We start from the raw sequence: 25,569 nt of genomic DNA, 5'->3' as shown, positions 1-25,569 counted from the left end.
GATCCTGGGGATTGTATCTGAGGGAGACCACAAAAAAAGGAAGTAGCCAGTTCCCAAAAACAAGCCATCAGCGTGATGGAGAACATAGGACACGGCCATTTACCACCAACACAAGTACAGATCCTTGGTAAGCTTGTCCATTACTATATGACACTTACTAACTTAAGTCACCTTATGTTGGATAACCCCTTTAATTGTACTCTCCAACATCTTGTTCTTGTCCATCCTTGATGGATCAATCAGGTAAATTATCTTCTACAGAACATATCAACAGAGGACCCTATATTGTGTGAACATGACCTGACCTATTTCACCTATGAAAAATGTAAAGAGGAATTCTACCAATGACAAATTTCTACATATCCACCATATCCAATCTAGAGAACTGCTTAACTCATGGGCATCTGACCATTCAGTTCTCCACCAATTCCAAAAACAGAAGTCCCGGTTGAATCCCCCTGCCACCAAGTCTATGGACCTAATGGGGGGTAGCAGAGTACAGTGCTGGGCTAGTTTCCTCAGTCCTATAGACCTTAAAGCAAAACTGGCAGATGGATCAACATCACTAACTAGATAGAAAAAAACGAAGACCCCCTTACTGTCTACTGTATGCCTACAATTGCAACTGAAAAATCCACTGATGTCCCCATTCCTTCTGCTTTTATTTTTATGGAATTATTGACCTCACCCTTTAATAAATCCCATGAGTACATCATTTTACAGGGACACTGCTAGTGAGCAAACTGGGTTCTGTCTCCATCATTATCCAGCTGCTTAAAGGGGTATCCTGGCTTTATACATCTTATCCCCTATCCAAAGGATAGGGGATGTGATGTCTCAGCCACGCCCCCTAGTGATGTCACACCACGCCATGCTGCCTCCATTCATGTCTATGGAAGGGGGCGTGACAGCCGTCACGCCCCCTCCCATAGACCTGAATGGAGGGGGGCATGGCGTGACATCACTAGGGGCGTGATCGTGATGTCTCGTCCCAAACTTGTAGGCAGCACCCAGCACAGAAGGCTGGGGGCTGCACCAAGATTGCGCGGGTCCCCAGCGGTGGGACCCCCTGCGATCATACATCTTATGGGTTAACATGTATGAAGCCAGAATACCCCTTTAACTGATGGGAAATTACTTTTTTGCAATAGACGTTACAAAGACAACAGTGTTAAGAGACAAATTGTCGAAAAAACACGATGTTGCGGAATATCTATCTTATTCTGAATTTTCTTGCCATCGTTTCTCCCTACAGAACCCAGATTTCAGATTTCTCTTGTTTCGCTGTGAAGTGCTCTCTCCCGCGCTCATTTTCTCCATTGACTGAGTAATGCACTTTATATTACCTGCCAAGAGGAGGCTGGAAGTAAATTGCTCTGAACCCGATCCTGGCTCTGAACAGTGGTTGTCACTTTTCAAGGCTGCTTATTCAACCATTGACAAAATACACTGAACATTTTTACTATACCAGCACTAACAACTACCATCACTACTCTACTCTATGGACAGGAATGTGCATGTGAATTGGCAGGGAAAAGTGTTATCTGTGCCCAAAGTTTACACTTTAAAGCATACCTGTCATATCAGGTACCTTTTCCACACAACCTGCCCTGTGTGTGTACATGAGGAGCAGCATTATTCCTGGCCATTATATAACTTGTATACGGTACTTTTCAGAAGATTTCTGCTCTGCGGGTTTCATCTCTAATTTTCAGTTCTTCAAGAGCTGGTGGGTGGAGTTCCCTTCCCCCCCCCCTACATAGACATCCTACACTCCCCTACATAGACATCCTACACTCCCCTACATAGACCCCCTCCTCGCTCTCCCCCCTCCCCCCCATACACTCCATAGACTTTTCCGGATAACCTGCCCTGTGTGTGCACATGAAGAGCAGCAATATTTATGGCCACTATATAACTTGTACATGGTATTTTTCTGAAGATTTCTGCTCTGCAGGGTTCGTCTATAATTTTCAGTCCTTTCAGAGCATGTGGATGTGGCTCTCTCCTTCACTGATTCCTTCCTCCCCCCTCCATAGACAGTGAGTGATGATGACAAACAATGTGATGTGCCACAGAATATGTTGGTGCTATATAAATGAAGAAATATTATTTATCTCAGTTAATGGAACAATAGTCTGATCCAAACAAACAAAAAAAAAAGAGCAAGAAAGCAAACCAAAGATAGACGAAAAGGACACACGATAGAAAGAAAAACCATAACCAAAATAACAATAATAAATGAAAAGGGATAAAGAAAAGGATTGTTTTGTTAAAGGGGTACTCCCATGCCCCAGCCTTCTGAACATCTGGTTCAGAAGGCTTGGAGCAGAGGCCGCGGTCGCAACGTAATGGCCACGCCCCCTCATGACGTCCAGTCATACCCCCTACATTGACGTCTATGACAGGGGGCATAGCATGACATCACGAAGGGGCATGGCCGTGACGTTACAACCGCAGCCTCTGCTCCAATCCTTCGGAACCGGATGTTTAGAAGGCTGGGGCATGGGAATACCCCTTTAAGTCTAAGGGGCTCTGAATAGTAACCCATGCTTGGATCATCTACTTGGATCATCAGAATTCTCTACCATTAACTCCTTCAGTCTCATAATGAAAATGGCCTCCTTGACCCATTCGACCACTGTTGGGGATGAGTGTCCGCCCAATGTCAAGAAGGGTAAGAGCCATCTACACTTCAACCACCTATCTTGTCACACTGCATTCCAAAAAATAGACAATAACAAATTGTAATTTATTTGGCAAACAAACCCGTTATTGGACGGAGGAAGCCTTCCTGTCAAAAGACAATATTTTCTTCCCTTTCGACAATGAGGATTCATCAATCACCTGATCACTTATGTGTTTGTCAATACATGGACAAGTCTTCATTTGCAGGATAAGTAGCATTGATCTTTGGGCTTGTGTTAATTATAGGGCGCTCTCACAATTCAATGCACGATACCTCGCCGGGTCCCATATGCTGCAGGCTATTATTTGTTTTTCCATAATGGAATTGAACCGGTTACCATTGTCTCATCCCAGGAAATGACCCCGCTCATCATTTTTCATGTGGGTCTCTACCCCGGGTCAAAACGACAAGTTGTAGCCTTCAGATGCCCATTAGATCCAATGTAATTTACCTCAGCGCTCGGGAATAATTATTGTGTTTTTGCTGGAGGTTTGTTAAGTGGTCGGCTGATTGTTCTCGTAAAGATTCATTACTTCTACCACTTACCTTGTGGTTCGGGGGGCGGAGGGGGATGGGAGAGAAATTCTTACAGATCCATTATTCCTGCAACTTCGAGAGATTCATTGTATCTCGGACAAGTAAATGAGGAAATTAAAGGCCACTCGGGAGTTATTTAATATTTCCTACGTAATTTGGATTCTAATAGCATATGAAAACTGATGGTCGGGGCTGTTGAGTCTGGCGAGTAGTCATGTCTACCACACCTCATAAAGAAGGAAATTGAAGCGAGAAATTGTCGGAATTCATTTATTTTCACTGAATTTTCTCATACATTATTCACCACTGTTTTCCTTTGTCTCCGTTACTGTCTCCATTGTTTAATGCGCCAACCTGGGGAAAGGGACCCTTGGGTGTAAATCTTACTAGGTGAATTGTTGTTGTGTTGATTTTACCTTTGTCATCTCTAAAATAGCATTTAGGTTATTTTTTTTTTCTTCTGGTATTTAAGTCTACATTGCACAAATTTTTATCCAATCGTATTGCTTAGATTGCTTCCTCTTTGCTCCGTGAAAAAATATGTGGTATGTGGATACTCACAAATACTACAAAAGGTGGTTGGTGTGAATGATGTTTTAATACATAAGGTTTACATGTTGTATTATACAGATCTCTAGGGCTGTGTTCATACTTTGCAGCTAATTACCGCATGAATATTTGGCACCAATGACCGAAATTATGGTAAAATGGCACATTTTCAGCAAATTATGTGAATTGTCGTAAAATGCACAATTTTTTTTACCACTATTTAGGTCATTTGCAGCAACAATGCATGCGGTGATTAGCTGCAGTGTTTAAACACAGCCTAAGATCTTGTCTGATGGTTTTGCATTTGTCCATGCCTTTTTTTTATTCTAAACTGAATTTGTCTTTTTTTTGTGTGGAAAACATGATTATTTTTATTTATCAACTGGTGCCAAAAAGTTAAACAGATGTGTAAATTACTTCTATTAAAAAAATATTAACCCTTCCAGAACTTATTAGCTGCTGAATACCACAAAGGGAATTCTTTTCTTTTTGGATTTCTTTTCTGTCTGACCACAGTGCTCTCTGCTGTCACCTCTGTCCATTTTAGGAACTGTCCAGAGCAGCATATGTTTGCTATGGGGATTTTCTCCTGCTCTGGACAGTTCCTGACATGGACAGAGGTGTCAGCAGAGAGCACTGTGGACAGACAGAAAAGAAATCCTAAGAGAAAATAATTTCCTCTGTAGTATTCAGCAGCTGATACGTACTGGAAGGATTAAGATTTTTTTTTATAGAAGTAATTTACAAATCTGTTTAACTTTCTGGATCCAGTTGATTTAAAAAAAAAAAAAGTTTTCACAGGAGTACAGCTTTAATGTGATTGAAAAGGTGGTGTCTGTCTGCTTAGCTTTAATTTCCTTCCCTTTTCACTTTATATATCTCAAGATAAGTTGCAGCATTGAAACAAAGACAGGATTTCTTGATACACCATCAAGAGTTGTTTATGCTATATGTGTCTAGTTGAGGTCAACCAAAGGAGTCATATACTAACAACCCCCATTATAGAGAGAAGGGCCCAATGTCTATTTGCCTTTATAGAAGATATTGACAGTGTGGTCTTAGGCAACTTCTGTTACATACATTCCTGATCCTAGTTCCATCACCGTTTCCAGTCCGCCTATTACCTAGCCCCAATTGGGCATATTGAACCTCCCTAGTGTCTAATACTCATGCTCATAATAGGGATTTTTCCCTACACTAGTGTTCCTATTCTCACTGTGCATGTTCTTCCTATCTGACACCCTATGATCTGACCTTTTACCTGTTTTCTTATGGTGCATTTTGCCTGCTGATTTTGTACTACACCCTCTGGGTTTGACTAATTTCTTCTATTGACTGGGCCTTTGATTCTGATTTTGTACCGTTTTGCCCAGGTGTTTCCGACCTGTTCTGTCTCACTATTCTGTATGCCCCCTTGTACTCATTCTAGCTAAAGGGACTACCACCTAGTTGGAGCGACCGTTTACAGTCATACAAGCAGGTAGGGTGAGTGGTTGGGGGCAAGTTCTAGTCTGCACTGATCACTAAACTGGATGTGACAAATTTATATTTTTTTCCTAGTTTTATAGCACTGTTGTGTCAATAAAGAGTCTTAAAGGGATATTCTGGTCATAGGATAGGGGATAAGATGATCACCGCTGGGACCCCTTGTGATCTCCGTGCAGCACCCGCATTCTATGCCGGGCTGCTGCTCCAGTCTCGGAAATCTCTGTGTTTCTGGGACTGGAGATGTGATGTCACACCAAACCCCCTTGTGACATCACACCACACCACCTCCATTCATGTCTATGGGAGAGGCTTTTGAGACTGGAGCGGCAGCCTAGCATAGATATCGCGGGGGGGTCCCATCCTTTGGATAGGGGATAAGATGTCTATGGCCAGAATACCCTTTTAATACTAGTGGGAAAGGTAGATGGGGTAAACATGAGCTGGGCTTCCTTATCCAAAAGCCACACAAGGTTTTTATTTTCATGGTGAACTATAGTTGTGTCTTTCCTTTCCTCTTGGCTCAACATATCTGATGAGTGGGGTGAGATGACCTGCTTCGAAAAAAGGAGTTTTCCCTATACATGCTATTTGTGTCTATATGTGCTAGGCAATGCTTGCTTTTTTTTAGCTTGCTTGTTTTGCTAGCATGTTGTGATAACATATTGTAAAAAATTGGAGTCCTTAAATGGTCACTCTCATTAAAACTAATTTTTGCTATTGCACTCCTTATGGTAAATGAAAAATATTTCTAATATACTTTGTTTTAAAAAAAAATGAAGTTTTCTATGTTTTATTTGTGCTTAAAAAAGCTCAAGAGCACATTTTCCCCCAACTCATACACAGACTTTGGACCAAAGTCCGAACACAGGAAGTGCCGCCTGGAGTGCTGAGGGGGGGGGGGGGGGGTCCAGCCAACAGCATAGGGCAGTTATGTGTGAGAGGAGCTATGATTGGAAGAGGCTGGAAACCTCCCGCCCCCCCCCCCCCCCCCCTCAGCACTCCAGGCGGCACTTCCTGTGTTCGGACTTTGGTACAAAGTCTGTGTATGAGATGGGGGAAAATGTGCTCTTGAGCTTTTTTAAGCACAAATAAAACATATAAAACTTCATTTTTTTTAAACAAAGTATATTAGAAATATTTTTCATTTACCATAAGGAGTACAATAGCAAAAATTAGTTTTAATGAGAGTGACCCTTTAACAAACTTCCAGTCTACAGAGATCACAAAGTACACATTTACATTTTAAGTTTGGAGAGGTCAAGGACTGTCAAACTGGTCCACCAAAAACAACATCGGGAATGTCTCCCTCTGGGTGGACATCTGCTGGCACTGTACCTTTTAACCTTTCCGCTGTTAAGACGTAAAGCAAATCACATTATTCCTACTTGTCACATCCCTTTGCCGAGATGAATAATTGTATTAACCAAGTTAATAAAAGCTATATTCATAATCTATTTCCTCTCTTAACAATTATAACCCCCTGCTTCCCCATGAAAAAAAAATAAGGCGAAGCACAGTTGCCCACGCAGTCGCAATCCTCAGTAAGCATCCCCGTGCAATTTACAATCCGCCGTCCAAAGGATAACCTGTAATTTTGGCTTCTTAACCAACATTTCTGTGCCGGTGGAAATAAAGGCTGATTAGACTCCATTGTGCGTTTCCCGCCCGGCTATCTATGAACATGTCCCGATTGCCTCTTGGCTGGAGGATCAGATGCAGAAACGAGGTGTGTATTTTGGGAATCTCAGCTTGATGGGTTCCAGGAATAGCAGCAGATACGTCTGTATCATATAATTTGCAGTCATTGCCTCAAGGACTTTGGTTCTGCCACTAAAATTACTCTGCTTAGACCCCGTTGAGAAGTATAGATACAGCAAGCTTTTAATATATTTCTCTTTTCACCATCCCAATTGTTGTTTCTTTTCTGCTTCACCTTGTGAAAAGGGCAAATATACTTTGACAGAGGGGGCCGCAAAATGCTGAATGTTTCACCGAAATAATAGGAATAATTTTGGTGTGCCAAAATCTCATGCATTTTTGGACAACAAAATCTATGCAAGTGCATATATTAAAAGGGTTTATCCACCATAAGGTGAGTTTAGTACGTAGACAGTAATGGACATGGCAGACAGTAATGGACATGCTTAGGAAGGATCTGCGCTTGTCTTGGGGCTAAATGGCTATGTTGTGAGAATACCATAACACTGTGGCTATCTTTTTATGAACTGGCTATTTCCTGTTGGCGTTCCCTTCTTCAACAACAAGTCCCATAATTCCTTGTTTGTAAGTGTGAGGTCACTTTTCTCTCTTCCACACATCAGCCACCCCACTTATTGAAACACAAATGAGCTGCATTCCATGCAAAAGACATGTGCTTTCTAACCCAGGCGCCTCCAGCTGTTACAAAATAAACTCTCTTCCACCCAGCAGTCGCTCCACCCATTGAAGCAGGAAACGCTCCCTGTCATCACCTGACACCTGAAAACCTGAAATGACAGTAATTTTGTCTGCTGTTAATAAATAAGTAATAAATAAATAAATAAACAAAAATCACAGAAACTACACTAACTTTACAGCCCCTACAGCATAGCCAATAAAAAAAAATCCAAGAATACCATTTAGCACAAAAGAAAAGCAGTACAGAATTTCAATCTATTTGCTGGTAAAACATCTGGGTGAAACCAGATGTACAATGCGTTTAATAAAGAAAAGCTGTTTGCCTTGTATGTGTAATATTCCCATAGCAGATTGCGAGGAGCTCACAGTCACATTTACACAGACGTGTCAAATCATTCTCATAAAACCTGGCATTTTCCGAATCTATCTCTTCTGATCATATTTAAGCCAGCCGTAGATTTGGTAAGAGGTATAGCACATTGACCACCAATACGGCATGGAAGGAAGTGAGGTCTTTTCAGGTAATAGTGTTCTCAAAACTAAGAAGACAATTATGTCGGTGGAATATAAAAGTGCCTTTCATCTCGTAAGGCGAAGATCACCCTACTTCATAAACAGGCCGCCGCTGATCCGGTGCGACGGAACGTGATTGAAATTTCATCGATGAGCTGTTGAATCCCTTGATATCGGCCTAAAAAGGGAACGACAAAATTGTTCATCATATAGAAAGACAGGTGGTGGGATTGCTGCATTGAAAGGACAACTCATTCTAGCTCACATTTTGTACAGACCGATAGACAACATCATAACCTAGGGACGCCCTTGAAACCATTTATGTATTGCATCCCATGTTAGGATTGTTCACCCACTAATAGGGAACGTGTGCTGGGTTTAGACAGTCGTGAGGCAGTTTAGTTTTACCCTACTGATGGTCGTGTTGTCGCAATAGTAATCCTGCTCAGTACGAGATAGGGTGGGGTCACACGTACTGCATAGGTGGCGTTTTTCATGCTGCAGAATATCTGCCGGGCAGCAGGAAATACACATGGTATTTTGCTACAAGCAGACCACAGGGCTTTGCCGCAATAGCCCTGTGTGCGCAGTGAGGTTTTCCAGACGTGCTCAGCGCATCGGCAAAACCTCACTGTGCACACAGGGCTATGGCGTGGAAGCCCCGTGTGTCTGCTTGTAGCAAAATATGCTGCATATTTGCTACGTGTGACCCTATTCTTAAAAAAAAAAAAATGTGTTATAGGTTTTTATTGAAAATTGTCTATCCTTTGGCTGCTGCAGCTTGCATGTGTATACAATGCAATGCAAGCTGCTCAATGTTGTTCTCTTCTCTCCGTTGGTCCAGTGTACTCTAATCTACGTTAAATACTATGTCATTCGCCTTTATTTTGTTTGTTTCTTTTTTTTTCCTGCCTTTATTAGTATTTAAGAGTGGTTAGGTCATTTGATGGAATAAGCACAGAATGGTATCTCAGCAGCTTGCATTGTATTGTCTATATATGCAAGTTGCAGAAGCAAATAGTAGAAAATATTTAGTGAAAACCAACTGCAAATTTGTTTTATTTGTAAAAGTAGACACGATGCTATGAGCAATGGGTTAAAATGTGTCCATGGCCTCATAATGCCACAACAGGTATGGGCCCTCAGAACCATGTTTGTCTTTTGGCCAAACTTGGGAGTGGATTCCACCTCCTGGATTCCACCTCTTCCTTAGGCTGCATCCAGCATCCAGTTAAAAAGCTAAACAGATTTGTGAATTACTTCAATTAAAAAAATCTTAATCCTACCAGTACTTATCAGCTGCTGAAGTTGAGTTGTTCTTTTCTGTCTGACAACAGTGCTCTCTGCTGACACCTCTGTCTGTCTTGGGAACTGTCCAGAGAAGGAGAGGTTTGCTATGGGGATTTTCTGCTACTCTGGACAGTTCCTGAGTTTTTTTTTATGGAATACCCCTTTAAAAACGCCCTGGTACCAAGTACTGGGGATACAGGCTGAGGCCGTAGGTGGTAGCAAGGCAGCAACATAGAGCTCAATGTATCAAAGGTGAGTTTGTGTTAAAGGGGTACTCCGCAGCTCAGCGTTTGGAACAATCTGTTCCGAATGCTGAAGCCAGCGCCGGGAGCTCGTGATGTCATAGCCCTGCCCCCTCATGTAAAACAAAGAAAAACAGGCACTCCCTTGTGGAGAATCAACGGGATCACAGGTGTGTGGGAGGGGAGGGAAAAAGTAAAGGCTCACCCTGCCAGGTTGTGTGCATTCCCACACAACCAGGATATGCGTTTGATAAGATGATCCTGGTCTGTAGCCTTCCTAAAAACAGTAAGGAGATGTATGGCAAACTTCGAGGAGGATAGGAATTCCGGTGCTGACCAAGGAGGAGACAATGGAGCCAGGCCTGATGAAACCGCGCAAGCGTGGTGAAAGGCATCGCATTGGATTAAATCTGTTCGTTACACACCTGGCTCCATTGTCTCCTCCTTGGTCAGCGCCGGAATTCCTATCCTACTCGAAGTTTGCCATACATCTCCTTACTGCCCCCTCATGAGCCTTCACGCCCCCACCCATAGATTTGCACTTTGAGGGGGCGGGATGTGACATCATAACCCCACCCCTTCATGACATCCCCCGCCCCCTCAAAACAAGAGCTCTTGGCGCCGGCTCCAGCGTTCAGAACAGTTTGTTCCAAATGCTGAGCAGCGGCGTACCCCTTTATAGCAGAGCTGAGTATGTAGATCAGCGGCTGAGAAGCTCAAATGCAGCCAGGTTGACCAGGCTTGATGAGAGCACAGGTTTGGTCAACAGTCCAGGTCAGGCACAGGAGGAGCTAAACAACAGGACTCGCTGCGTGCCAGCAGGTGCCAACCACAGTCTTTTAGTATCAATATCATTTGCCTTAATTACTTTTAGTTAGACTGAAACAGATCTATAGGTGAAAACTTTAGTGTAAAACCAGGTCTTACACCTTTGCAGCATAAGGGAAATTCAGAGGCGTATGTATCCCTTTAAATTTAACTACAATAACACTACAAATGGCATCACAGAAGACCAGCAAGTTAGAGGTGAGAAAAATCACTTACATTAATGCTACAATCTATGTCTTGCATTTTCTTTCGTTTTTTTCCCACATTTGCCTACTGCCTACCATGATAGTAAAGTTTATAGGGGAAAAAACAGAGCAGAAAGATCTGTATTTATACATTGCTGAGTTGCCCATAGCAACCAATCAGATCGCTACTTTCATTTTGCAGAGGCCTTGTTAAAAATGAAAGAAGCAAGTTGATTGGTTGCTATGGGCAACTGGGCAACTTTTCCTCTGGACAGGTTTTGATAAATCTCCCCCTATGGGGGAGATTTATCAAAACCTGTCCAGAGGAAAAGTTGCCCAGTTGCCCATAGCAACCAATCAGATCGCTTCTTTTATTCCGAGGCCTTTTCAAAAATGAAAGAAGCCATCTGATTGGTTGCTATGGGCAACTCAGCAACTTTTGCTCTGGACGGGTTTTGATAAATCTCCTCCCATAAGTTTGTAACAGCTGGAGGCACCCTGGTGTGGAAACACTATTATAGTGCATAGAGTATATGTCCCTGGATCTTCATTCTAGATCTCTGACACACACGTATAGCTCATAACACGGATGGGTAGAATAGTATGTCCTCCCTTGAGTCCAGAAAGGAGATTTATGCATTACACGCACATAGTATGGAATATGAGACGGTGGCGTTTGTTACCCGTGCTGTCACACCTTGTCAATATCTGCTGAAAATATTTTCGCACGTAATGGACTGGAACATTACGGATTATTATCAGGAGCATTTCCAGTAGACGCCATTGAATAGAAGAGTATGAATAGAATGGCCCTTATTTACTAAGAGTGTTGTGTAGTTTTCTTTGTGGGTTTTAATTCCCTACAATTTATTTTCCACGGTATTTACTAAGCTTTCCCTACATTTTCCACTTTCCCTACACTTTCCTTCTTTTACACCTGCTCTGATCTTTCGGGTTTTACCTCAGCTCAAATCCAGCACATTTTATGTGGAAACCTTAGTAAATGTTACGCCGAGCGCTCCGGGTCCCCGCTCCTCCTCGGAGCGCTCGCGGCGTTCACCTTCTCGCAGCTCCCCGGTCAGACCCGCTGACCGGGAGCGCTGCATTAATGTCACCGGCGGGGATGCGACTCACATCCCAGTCTCCTTACCCGTCCTGTTCCCCGACGGCTCAGTCCCGGCGCGCGGAAAAAGAACATATGTCCATCGACTTCAACCAAGGAGGTGAAGGGAAGGGGTATGAGTGAATGAAGGGGAAGGGATTCTATATATTTTGCATATACATTAAAGGGGTTATCCAGGAAAAAACTTTTTCTTATATATCAATTGGCTCCAGAAAGTTAAACAGATTTGTAAATTACTTCTATTAAAAAAATCTTAATCCTTTCAGTACTTATGAGCTTCTGAAGTTAAGGTTGTTCTTTTCTGTCTAAGTGCTCTCTGATGACATGTGTCTCGGGAACCGTCCAGTTTAGAAGAGGTTTGCTATGGGGATTTGCTTCTAAACTGGGTGGTTCCCGAGACATGTGTCATCAGAGATTACTTAGACAGAAAAGAACAACCTTAACTTCAGAAGCTCATAAGTACTGAAAGGATTAAGATTTTTTAATAGAAGTAATTTACAAATCTGTTTAACTTTCTGGAGTCAGTTGATATATAAAAAAAAGTTTTTTCCTGGATAACCCCTTTAATGTTATTTTGTTCTAGAAATATATCTAACGCTGTTTTAAAGCCCTCAACCGTTCCTGCTGTGACCAGTTCCTGAGGTAGACTGTTCCTTAAATTCACAGTTCTTATGGTAAAGAAGGCGTGTTGCCCCTGGAGACTAAATCTTTTTTTTTTTTTTTTTTTTTTTTTTTTTTTATAAATCAGCGTTCCTACCATGTTTCTATGTTCATTAAAGGGGCCATCCAGGAAACTGAACTTTTTAGACACTTACTCCCTATCCACAGGTTTCCTTGGCTACTTATGCATCCTTGGTGCACTCCAGCCCCCTCCTTCCTGGATTAACACAAGTGACGGCCCCCTCAGCCACTCACCGGCCACAGTGATGTCCCGCCTCAGCCAGTGATTGGCTCAGAGGGACGTCATTTGCTTTCGTCCAGGGAGGTGGAAGCTGGAGTGCACCAAGAATGTTCAATAGAGGGGGTTCTGTACTGTAGATTGTGGGGGGTGGGTGCTGTGCTCCCGAGACATCAGTGCAGTGTCCGGACTACACAGAGGAGAGCCTCCAGTAATCCCCTATCCTGGGAATAGGGAATAACTTTTAACCTTGGGATAACCACTTTAATAACATCTTGGAGCAGCCACGTAACTGTTAACCATGGGTATCAAATTTAAATTTATTTATTTAAAATAACTTATTACATTTAAATAATTCAATTCTAAAAAACATTCTAAAATTCTGAAAAAAAACAAAACAAAAACAAACGCACAGTCAAGCGAAAAAAAAACCCGATATCCAGAAGCTCCTCACTCCAGTACTATGCAGGTCCTCTCTAAATCTATTCCGTATTTACATTTCTCTTGGAGCAGGCTTGCCGTCTTACCTTTAATTTTGCACATTTATAGATTTCCTGTCATCTCTGGGGTTAATTCATTACTATCGATCTCGATTTTGTCCATTTTAACTCTCTTTATGCTGAATTTCCTCCAGCCGGTCCATAGTCATAAAATATATATATATATATATTTTTTTTTTTTCCCCAGCCCGGCTGTCAGCTCGGAGCTGATTTCACTATGTGATTTTTCTCCCCTTATGAATATTTAACATCGTCTGCTCGGAGAGGCCGCATTTAAAACAAAAACTACAGCTCGGGAGCGGCAGGGCAAACGCACGTTATCTTCAATAAAGCAGAACAAGCGTCCGATCCGCCTGCAGCGAAACATCATTAGAATAAGAAAAAGATAATTGGGATATTTGTTGTGACAGCAAAGCCGTACTGAATTGTCCTATTAATGGGGAAATATTAGGTAGATACAAGCAATTACCGGCGGAACGCGAAGAGTTACTCCCATTTCTTCTGTCGTAGGGAAGAGTAATAAAGGGATCACAGCGACTTTACATAGCGGCTGCCATGTCATTGAAAGAAGGATTTCTATCCCGTTCCTACACCAAGGGACACTTGGGTACTGTATATTGGGTATTCAAGAAAACCCATATTTAAAGCGTACCTGTCGCCAAAAAAACTTTTTATATTTTGTTAATCAATGTATTAGAAACAACTTTCTAATTACATGTGATTAACAAAAATTTATCTTTATATCTATTTTTTTACTTTTAAAAAACGACCACTAGGGGTCTCCCTACATGTCCCGGCGCATAGAGTTCGGACTCATGCCGGCCTGGCAGCATGAGTCCGAAATCTCAGTGAAGCCGGACACTGAAGAGCACAGCGCATCTCCCCGCCTGTCAATCAGACAGGCAGGAGCGAGCGCTGTGCCTGCAGCACGGGTGCTCCTGACATGGCCAGCCGTTTCATCTGGCCAAATGTCAGTGTAGCTCAGGGCAGCACAGAAGAGGATCGGGACTTGTACGCTCTGTGTCCCGAAGCAGTCATTCATTGTCCCGTAGTAGCAAGGCAGCACGATGGGACACAGAGCACATCAGTCCCGGCGTGCTGCCGCGCTACTACGGGACAATGAATGACTGCTTCGGGACACAGAGCGTACAAGTCCCGCAAGCTCACTCACCTTGCCGGGGATATCTATTACACTCTGATATTGAAGAGGTAGAAGGGCGGAAGTGCGGACTGACAGGCTTCAGATGACGTCAAACCTGCCGGGCCACGCCCCCTTCCTCCCTCGCTCACGGCAGGAGCCTGAGCAGCCACAGGGGATCTAAAAAAGGTATTTATATGGGGTTTTGGGTAAAAATATAGACAGGGATAGAGTCAGTGAGAGTCAGGGACAGATTGGGGGGAGGGATTAGGGACAGCTTAGTTGATGATAGGTACTCTTTAAAGGGTACCTCTCATCAAATAAACTTTTGATATATTTTAGATTAATGAATGTTGAATAACTTTCCAATAGCATGTTAATGAAAAATATGCTTCTTTCTATTGTATTTTTCCCGATCAGTCCTGTCAGCAAGCATTTCTGACTCATGCTGGAGTCCTAAACACTCAGAGCTGCCAGCCTGCTTTGTTCACAGCCAAACAGGCTGTGAACAAAGCAGGCTGGCAGCTCTGAGTGTTCTCCTTTGTGAACAAAGCAGACTGGCAGCTCGTAGTGTTTAGGACTCCAGCATGAGTCTGAAATGCTTGCTGCCAGGACTGGTAGGGAGACCCCTAGTGGTCATTTCTTCAAAGTGGAAAATTAAATAGAAAGAAGCATATTTTTTAATAACATGCAATTGTGAAGTTATTCTGCATACATTAATCTATAATATATCAAAAGTTTTTTTGATGAGAGGTACCCTTTAAAGGAAAAGTATCATATACAAAGGTCAGTCAGACCCCCGTGATCTCCTGCACGGGACAAGTAGTACAAGTAGTACAGTTTTAAAAAAAAAAGACACATGTCCATTAAGTTCAACCAAGGAGGATTTTAGATTTATTTTATATTAAATTTTATATTTCAAAAATCAAAGTAGTACACGTTTTCTTAACTTTTTCCCCAAAACTTAAAACAAATTAATAATAAATGTAGATCCTTGAGTTGTCAACAAGTTTCAGATGCCCGAATGGCAGAACTGCCTACATTTGCAATAATCCATTTTTCTTCATGCTTTTACTTTTTGTTTTTTTTTATTCCATAGCCTTTATTACAAGCATTTATTCAGTGCTTTATAATATACCGGATTGTTCGTCATATAAGACGCACCTAATTTTGTAGGATAAAAATCTAGAAAATAAAGATTCTGAACCAAATACAATGTAAAGTATAGGACAGTGATCTTCAACCTGCGGACCTTCAGATGTTGCAAAGCTACAACTCCCAGCATGCCCGGACAGCCGTTGGCTGCCCGGGCATGCTGGGAGTTGTAGTTTTGCAACATCTGGAGGTCCGCAGGTTGAAGACCACTGGTATAGGAGGTAATACTCACGTGTCCCCGCCGCTCCGGACCCGTCACCGCTCGTCACCGCAGCCCTGGATGTCGCCCTCCATCGCTGTCGCCGCGTCCCCGGGGTGTCCGGAACGTCCCTGCTGCCCGATATCCTCGCTCTCCAGCGCCGTCATGACGTCGCTACGCACGCCGCTCCTATTGGATGACAGGACGGCGTGCTCGACGACGTGATGATGACAAAGGAGAGCGCCGGCCATGTAGGGGATCCCGGCACGGAGCAGACACCGAGGAGGCAGGTAAGGTCCCTCCCAGTGTCCTGTAAGCTGTTCGGGACACCGCGATTTCACCGCAGCGGTCCCGAACAGCCTGACTGAACAGCCGGGTTAGTGTTATTTTCGCTTCAGACGCGGCGGTCAGCTTTGATTGCCGCGTCTGAAGGGTTAATACAGGGCATCATCGCGATCGGTGATGTCCTGTAGTAGCCGCGGGTCCCGGCCGTTGATGGCCGCAGGGACCGACCCGATAGGTGTGTATTCGTCGTATAAGGCGCACCAACTCCCCCCCCCCCCCCCCACCAGTTTTGGGGAAGAGAAAGTGCGTCTTATACGGCAAAAAATACGGTACATAGATAGATAATTATTATTGTAATTATATTTTAAATGATTTAACTATCATTATTATTATTATTGTTGTTGTCTTGTTTTAAAAATTGCTATTTTTTTTTTGTGTTTTTTAGGCTTTTCAAGTCCTAAATAAAAGTGTATGACAGTGTTTTCCAACCAGAGTGCCTCCAACCAAATGCTATCTGGGCATGCTGAGAGTTGTAGTTTTGCAATAGCCAATTGTACATAGCCATCAAGCCCCCGTCCATAGTCATGAATGGAGGGTGCGTGGCGTGACATCACGAATGCAGAAGCTCCAAGCGTCCGTGTTCCGGATGCCGCTGCTGCCGGCCCAGAGATGGGGGGGGGGGGGGGTCGGTGGAACCCCCGTGATTAAACTTCTTATTTCCTACCCTTTGGATAGGGGATAATATGTTTTCAGCGGAGTATCCCTTTAAATAACTTTTCTGATTCTTATCCGTACGGTATCATAACAAGTCTTAAGACTTTATACGTCAGTAGGCAGTAGGGAGCCATAAGATTGGTTGTTGTCTCAGAAGATGCATCATTTTTCCATAAGGTTATTATTGCTTAGATAGATTCCTATCAAGTGTATTTGACTTTCTGTCGGGAGAATTTCTGGAGACTGAAACAATAAAAAACAGCCCCATCTTAATTTTCAGCAATTCCTGACCCCGTAGAGGAGCATATCCCGAGAGGAGTCCATTTGGGCACTCAGAATCATTATTATAATAATGCACATTGAATTTTTAGACTTTTCTTTCTGAAAGAGCATATTGTGACTCACCAACAGAACAAAACAAAGCGTCTACATACACAAAAAAACCTGAAAAGTGTTAAAATCATTCAAATGATAGTTAGTCTTGTTTTAAACTCTATGGATGGAGTCTTTCCCTATAAAGTATCACTATAAAGTTTATACAGATAGTTGTGTCTTGTTTTCGCCAGTTGTGATCATTTAGGGTTTGTTACTTTATTCTATTAGGCCTCAAAGTGGGTGTTGTGGTCAGTTCTAGGTCAGCTGACTTCAAGTGAACTACAGGATGACATCATCGCCTATTAAACACACCCTGATAGCTCCCAGACCCCTCCCACTCAGCTCCATTTGTATACTGCTGCTGCTATCTCTATGAGATCAGGATATACAGTATAGAAGTTATACACCTCCCCTCTATATTTATCTGTATACTTCTGCTTTCTTTATAGAATCAGGATGTGTTGTATAGTTCTTATATACTTTCCCTACCAGCTCTATCTGTATACTGCTGCTCCTGTCTCTATGAGATCAGTATATATAATAGTTATACACCTCCCTCCATCTCTGTTTGTATACTTCTGCTATCTTTATAGGATCAGGATATATTGTATAGTTTTTATATACCTCCCCTACCAGCTCTATCTGTATACTGCTGCTATCTCAATGAGATCAAGATATATAGTAGTTATACACATCCCTCCAGCTCTATCTGTATACTGCTGCTGCCATCTCTATGAGATCAAGGTATGTAGGTGTTATACACATCCCCTCCAGCTCTATCTGTATACTGTTGCTGCTATCTCTATGAGATCATGGTATATATTTGTTATACCCCTCCTCTCCAGCTCTATCAGTATACTGGTGCTGCAGTCTCTATGTGAGGATATATTAGGATATACAGTAGTTATAAACCTCCCTTCCCAGGTCACTCGTATATACTGCTGCATTTTCTATGGGATTAAGATATTTAATAGTTAAAGACCTCCCCTTTCTATCTGTGTACTGCTGCTGCTGTTGCTGCTATCTCTATGGGATCAGGATATTTAATAGTTATACACCTCCCCTATGAAAATTATCCATGCTCTCAAGGGGTGAAGGTAAATGACCTTTGGGAAATGTGTATTTAATTTTATCAAAGCAAATATATGTTGACCCTTTTTTTGTGTTCTGATACTGTATCCGAGCTGTTGTGTTGTGTTCTGATACTGTATCCAAGCAGTTGTGTTGTGTTCTTCTGATACTGTATACTAGCTGTTGTGTTATGTTCTGATACTGTATCCGAGCTGTTGTGTTGTGTTCTGATACTGTATACGAGCTGTTGTGTTGTGTTCTGATACTGTATACGAGCTGTTGTGTTGTGTTCTGATACTGTATCCGAGCTGTTGTGTTGTGTTCTGATACTGTATACGAGCTGTTGTGTTGTGTTCTGATACTGTATACGAGCTGTTGTGTTCTGATACTGTGTACGAACATTGTGCGTTTGTTGTTTTGGTGCCCTGGGCTCTCGGTTATAAGCCTGTGCAGTATCATTATGTCTATAAATCTACATGTTCACACTGAGCAGTACCGGCAGATTCCATAAGGAGCTATGATTTACCATCTAACAATCTCGGTGATGGACTGGAGAAGGACAGCGGGAGACTGAATGACATCAGCTGTCGCTGCTCTTTGTCGCTCACCTTAGTGATGGGCTGACTGGGTGGAACGTACATTATGGCCTCGCCAGGATTTATCCTCACAGCAGCCATTTACAGACCATAGCTTTTCAGCTGTATTTTAATTATATCTGCAAAAAATCCTTTACGCCTGTGTCTATAAGGGGATAAACAATTATTGTATTGCAGGATATATATATATATATATATATATATATATAGATATATATAATATCAGGCCCTGCTGCTTCTATATACATCGCCTAATGCTGCGATTTTCGTTTTCTATCCACACTCCTCCTTCACAATTCTGTACAGGGCTGGAGCAAGGATTTCTGCCACCCTAGGCAAAAGCTAATTTTGTCGCTCCTTGACTCCAATTGGCCCACCCTTTGGCACACCCCATCCTACTATTGGGGGTGACACACTGTAACAAACCTCCTCCTCATGTAATCTCCTTACTACTGGGGTGACACACTATAACTAACCTCCTCCTCATGTAATCTCCTTACTACTGGGGTGACACACTGTAACAAACCTCCTCCTCATGTAATCTCCTTACTACTGGGGTGACACACTGTAACAATCCTCCTCATGTGATCTCCTTACTACTGGGGTGACACACTGTAACAAACCTCCTCCTCATGTAATCTCCTTACAACTGGGGGGGGGGGGGACACACACTGTAACAAACCCCCTCCTCATGTAATCACCTTACTACTGAAATTACACACTGTAACAATCCTCCTCATGTGATCTCCTTACTACTGGGGTGACACACTGTAACAAACCTCCTCCTCATGTAATCTCCTTACAACTGGGGGGGGACACACTGTAACAAACCCCCTCCTCATGTAATCACCTTACTACTGAAATTACACACTGAAACAAACCCCCCCTCTTTATGTAGTTACCATATAACTGGGGTGACGCACATCAGTGGGGGGGGGGGGGGGTATTTATGGTGGTGCTGCTGGCTGAGCTGGTTGAGTAAGTCATTAGGATGCTGGCTGACTAACTTTCTTGTGGTGGGCAGAGCGGCGCCCCATCAAGAGGACTCTCTAGGTAGTTGCCTAGACAATGACTGACTAGTTGACTTACACTGACTGATCCACACTGACTGACATACACTAACACAATGACTGACTGCCTTACACTGACACAAAGACTGACTGACACACACTGGCGGACAAACACTGACAGACTGACTGACAAACACTTCTGCCAATCACCAGCCGCAGTGGTCTCCTATCTCAGCTGGTGATAGCCTGAGTGGGCTGTCACTCCCGAGACCAGTTTGTCTCAAAAGGTGCAGGCTGGAGGGCTCTAAGATAGGAGATTTGTCCTGTTTTGGAGATTGCTGGGGGGGGGGGGGGGGGGTGTCTGATAGAGGTAAGTTTAACCCATATAAAATGAATGGCACAAAGTTGTAATACTACACACAACCTGAGGACAGGGGTGGCACTGTTTTGTTTTTAGAATAAATTAGCGCTGTTTTTCTATTCCTGGATATCTATAATATGAAGCTTATATGGGCAACAATAGATATATAAAATAATAGAGATGTATAACTCAGATACATATGGACTTGATAACTCAACATGTGCAAATAAAGTAATAAAGTGCCATAAAGTGCCTAAACAAATGACAACTAAGGCGCTAAACGGCAGATATCTGCACATGCAAAGCACAAGTGCATATGACCTGGTCCACAATCGCTACATAATACTAGCCCACCAAACGATCTAGGATCGGCGAGGAGCCCAACGTGTATCGATACTCAGGGTGACTTCATCAGGGGAAAATAATTTTTTTTTTGCATTTTTATAGTAATTTTAATAAATGCACAAATGTTGAGACACGTTTGCCGCCTGCCCTTTATTTTTAAGGAGACATGAAGGACTGCGCAGCACCTCAGGCATCTGTCTGTGACCGTGGTCTTATAGTTGTGGATGTTAAAGGATGTTCCGCCATAGCAGGGATGGGTTAAATCAGCTCCTAATGACATGAAACAGGCCGAGTTCTCAGAAAGAATATTTTATCTCTCTGAAGTATCTGGAGATTCTGCATCAATCGCAGTCCACATCTGAAGTTTCCCTTCATTGGGGGAGATGTGGGAAATTAAACCCCAAATCAGACGGCTGGGATCCATCTCATAGCCTTATTAGCGTCCCAGAGGGAAGCAAGAAAGAGAATTATTATTGTATCCTCTATTACTGTGTGTACTCCTTGTACATTCTACCCCACACAGTCTTAAAGGGGCTATCCAGGAAGAAAACTTATATAAAAAATATATATATATATCAACTGGCTCTAGAAAGTTAAACAGATTTGTAAATTAATTCTATTAATTTTTTTAATCCTTTCAGTACTTATGAGCTGCTGAAGTTGAGTTGTTCATTTCTGTCTAAGTGCTCTCTGATTACACCTGTCTCGGAAACTGCCCAGAGTAGAAGCAAATCGCCATAGCAAACTTCTTCTACTCTGTGCAGTTCCCGAGACAAGCAGAGATGTCAGCAGAGAGCACTGTTGCCAGACAGAAAAGAACAACTCAACTTCAGCCGCTGATAATTAAAGGAAGGATTAAGATTTTTTAATAGAAGTAATTTACAAATCTGTTTAACTTTCTGGAGCCAGTTGATATAAAAAAAAAAGTTTTTCCTGGAATACCCCTTTAACTAGTCCAATGCCACACGGCCATTACGGATCAGGATAGAAGAAGAATTTCTTATTTCCTATCATGAACTGGTATCTGCATGGCATTGCATTCTGCAATGCCATGCAGAAACCAATTCATGATCGGAAATAAGAAAGGTCTAACAGACTATTGACCTGGATATCTACATCCCTCATACCAGAATTTTTATTTAGCATTAAACACATATTTTCTTTTGGATACTACTTTATATGTGTTGTCCGTCCAGGATATTGCAAGCATAACTAGATTGCCGATTTGGGAAGTGTTGGCAGTGGGTCACTCCGTTAAACTCCCAGCCTTCCTAGTCTTTTCTCTTCTTCCTCAGGGGAATGTTCCAATGGCCTCTCCCAGAAGGCTCCTGTAGCCCCTCCCCTCTTCTACATGTTTACTTAGCTCCTACCACCAACACGCAAGAGGAGTGTCTAGTTTATGGATCAGCCTGAAATTCAATTTGCTGAGGAATCCTACATTCTGCCCCATACTAGAATTTGTATTCAACATCAGACACATATTTTATTTTGGACATTACTTCATATGTAATGTCTGCCCAGGATATTGCAGGCACAGACAGACTGCCTATTTGGAAAGTGTTGGCAGTGGGTTACTCCATCAGTCTCTCAGTTTTCCTAGTCTTCTCTCTTCTTCCTCAGGGGAAGATTCCTATGCCTCTTCCGCAGAAAGCTCCTGTAGCTCCTCCCCTCTTCTTCATGTTTACTTAGCTCAACTCATCAACACTCAAGAGGAGTGGCCACTCTAGGTGGTGAGGAATCCTGCGTCCTGGGTTATATTAACCCCTTAATGACCGTGCCCCTATTCACCTTAAGGACCAAGCCAATTTTATTTTTGCATTTTCGTTTTTTTCCTCCTCGCCTTCTAAAATCCATAACTCCTTTATATTTCATTGTACAGACCCATATAAGGGCTTGTTTTTTGCACGACCAATTGTACTTTGTAATGAAACCTCTCATTTTACCATAAAATGTACGGCGAACCCAAAAACAAATTTTTTTAGGGAGGAAATTTAAATGAAAACCAAGATTTTGCACATTTTGGAGGGTTTTGTTTTCACACTGTACAATTTATGGTAAATATTACATGTGTTCTTTATTCTGTGGGTCAATACGATTAAAATGATACCCATGGCTAGATACTTTTATATTTTTGTACCGCTTAAAAAAAATCTAAAACTTTTTGTACAAAATCAGTAATCTAAAATCTCCCTATTTTGACCACCTATAACTTTTTCATTTTTCCGTATATAGGGCGGTATGAGAGCTAATTTTTTGCGCCGTCATCTGTACTTTTTTAGATACCACATTTGCATAGATAAAATTTTAATATCATTTTTTATGAATAATTTTTTTTATAAAATGTGACAAAAAAAGCAGCATTTGTGGACTTTTTTAATTTTTTACATTTACGCCATTCACTGTACGGGATCATTGACATTATATTTTGATAGTTCGGACATTTACGCACGCGGCGATACCAAATAGGTTTCGCATTGGTAAAATGGGAAAAGCTGACAATTTTTATTGGGGAGGGGATTTTTCACTTTTTTTTTACTTTTTATTTTTACATTTTTCAACTTTTTTTTTTTACACTTTTTATGTCCCCATAGGGGACTATCTATAACAATCGTTTGATTGCTAATACTGTGCAGTGCTATGTATAGGACACAGCACTGCTCAGTATTATTGGTGATCTTCTGCTCTGGTCTGCTCGATCTCAGACCAGAGCAGAAGACCCCAGGAGACGGCCGGAGCTAGGTGAGGGGTCCTCCGGCTGTCATGCTGGATGATCGGATCCCCGCGGCAGCGCTGCGGGCGATCCGGTCTTCCAAAGTCCCACAATGCAACAGATGCCGTGATCTGTATTGAGGGGTTAATGGCGGACATCCGCACGATCGCGGATGTTGGCCATTACGGGCGGGTCCCCGGCTGCTGCTAGCCGGAACCTGCCGTGTATGACGCGAGCACCCTTCCGATGCTCGCGGTCATACACAGGACGTAAATGTGCGTCCTGGTGCGGGAAGTCCCACCAAACCAGGACGTACATTTACGTCCGTGGTCGTTAAGGGGTTAAAAAATCTTAATCCTTCCAGTACTTTTTAGGGGCTGTATACTAAAGAGAAATCCAAAAAAGAAATGCATTTCCTCTGATGTCATGACCACTGTGCTCTCTGCTGACCTCTGCTGTCCATTTTAGGAACTGTCCAGAGCAGGAAATAATCCCCATAGCAAACATATGCTGCTCTGGACAGTTCCTGAAATGGACAGCAGAGGTCAGCAGAGAGCACTGTGGTCATGACATCAGAGGAAATGCATTTCTTTTTTGGATTTCTCTTTAGTATAGAGCCCCTAAAAAGTACTGGAAGGATTAAGATTTTTTAATACAAGTGATTTACAAATCTGTTTAACTTTCTGGCCCCAGTTGATTTAAAAAAAAAAAGTTTTCCACGGGAGTACCCCTTTAACATTGTAAACCGTATGTCAAACGCATCATCCGGTTAAGTCCGTTCTGCGTTTACGGTTTTGCCCGTTTTTTTACCTGTACCCAAAACTGTAGTCTACCATGTTTTTTGGTCCGGGTGAAAAACCGTATTAAACCATTTATGTTTTTTTAAAAACATGGGAGTCAATGAGAACCATACAGAACTGTATGTGCGTATGGTTCCATCCAGTTTGCACCATACGGTTTTTGACTTTGCACAGTTTTTTTTTTTTCTTGGAATTTCAATCAACTTTATTCAAAATGGAGTAAAAAGTTGAAAACATATACGTTTTTTCTTGAAAAACGGATGCAACCGGACATCATTTTGTAAACCGTATATGCTTTTTAACCGTATACGGGTTGAAATTTGTACACATGTTTTGATACAGTTTAGTCCGGTTTTGAGGAATCTGTTTTTCATCAAAAGCCTGATACGGGAACTGTATTGCAAAAACGTGGTGTGCATGCGCCCTTATAGTACCTCAGCGCTCCGCCTTCTATTTGTTCTACATTAGGTTATGCTAGGACTTGTAGTGTCTCAGCACTCAAATTTAGAGTTGTTCTCTTTTTAGGCTTATTTTATTTTTTTCACTGTAGTAAATCCACCGAAAACAAGTCAACGCGGCACAACCCAAATAAGTTTTCCATTCTTTATTTTACTCTTTGCCAAGAGGGGCACTTATTCAGGTTGTTTTGCCTTAAAGGGGTACTCCGCTGCTCAGCGTTTGGAGCAAACTGTTCCGAACGCTGGAGCTGGCTCCGGGAGCTCATGATGTCATAGCCCCGCCCCCTCCTGCTGTCACGCTCCTCCCCCTCAATGCAAGTCTATGGGAGGGGGCGTGACAGCCGTCACGCCCCCTCGCATAGACTTGCATTGAGGGGGGCGTGGCATGACATCATGAGGGGGCGGGGCTATGACGTCACGAGCTCCCGGCGCCAGCTCCAGCGTTCGGAACAGTTTGTTCCAAACGCTGAGCAGCGGAGTACCCCTTTAAATACTTTTTTGGAGATATTGGTGAGAGAGACGTTCCCCGCCGCACCTGCTCCATCCATTTACACTGTGCCCATTGTCACCATTGTGTCCAGAGTGTCTCCGACTATCATTTCGACCATGCCTTCTACCCCTGCAGGAAAGCAGCTACAGTAATATTAGTTGCCATGACTACCCCCGGAATGGAGATGAATGATTACTGTCTATGTAATAGGGCTGAGCAGATGCCTCAGAGATGACCAAACATGTAAAAGTATGACTGAATGAAAAGTAGAGCCTGCGTACATCACCCAAATATGACCAAGAGGCCAGTGAAAAGACCACTGTATCTTATGCCGGTTCCTATGTCACTTCAGGACAGTGGAGAACTGGCACTATATATGTCCAAAGCCAACGACTCCACTTCAAAACAATGAAGACCTTGTAGTGTATGCATTAAAGCCTACTTGGAGAAGTAAAAAAACTGATTTCATCCAGTACAACCTAAAATATATAATTTCCTAACCAATAACAAAAGTGCCAAAGGTACCACAAAGTAGCAAAGCACGACCATGCGCATTTCACCTGAATGGTGCCAGGATCATCAGGGGACAAACTGGGGACTAGTAAACAATACATTTTAAACAT

The 25,569-nt window shown here is 42.6% G+C and overlaps 1 protein-coding gene and 1 long non-coding RNA gene across 8 annotated transcripts in view; one reads left to right on the top strand and one right to left on the bottom strand.

Annotated features, from left to right (window-relative positions):
• Positions 1 to 25,569, top strand: part of NTNG1 (netrin G1) — a 330,399-nt gene that overhangs the window by 98,604 nt on the left and 206,226 nt on the right. The window lies entirely within an intron of this gene.
• Positions 1 to 25,569, bottom strand: part of LOC130275436 (uncharacterized) — a 59,328-nt gene that overhangs the window by 1,722 nt on the left and 32,037 nt on the right. The window contains exon 3 of one of the 2 annotated variants that reach the window (XR_008844776.1): positions 7,925 to 8,351. The exons of the other annotated variant lie outside the window; for it this stretch is intronic. This is a non-coding gene — a long non-coding RNA (uncharacterized LOC130275436). Of the gene's footprint in view, positions 1 to 7,924; positions 8,352 to 25,569 lie in introns of those variants that run through there. 2 annotated transcript variants of the gene reach the window in all.

Source organism: Hyla sarda, chromosome 6 (assembly GCF_029499605.1).
Source record: "Hyla sarda isolate aHylSar1 chromosome 6, aHylSar1.hap1, whole genome shotgun sequence".
Lineage (NCBI taxonomy): Eukaryota > Metazoa > Chordata > Amphibia > Anura > Hylidae > Hyla > Hyla sarda.
Note: the sequence above shows the minus strand (reverse complement) of the source record. Positions and strands in the feature narration are given on the sequence as shown.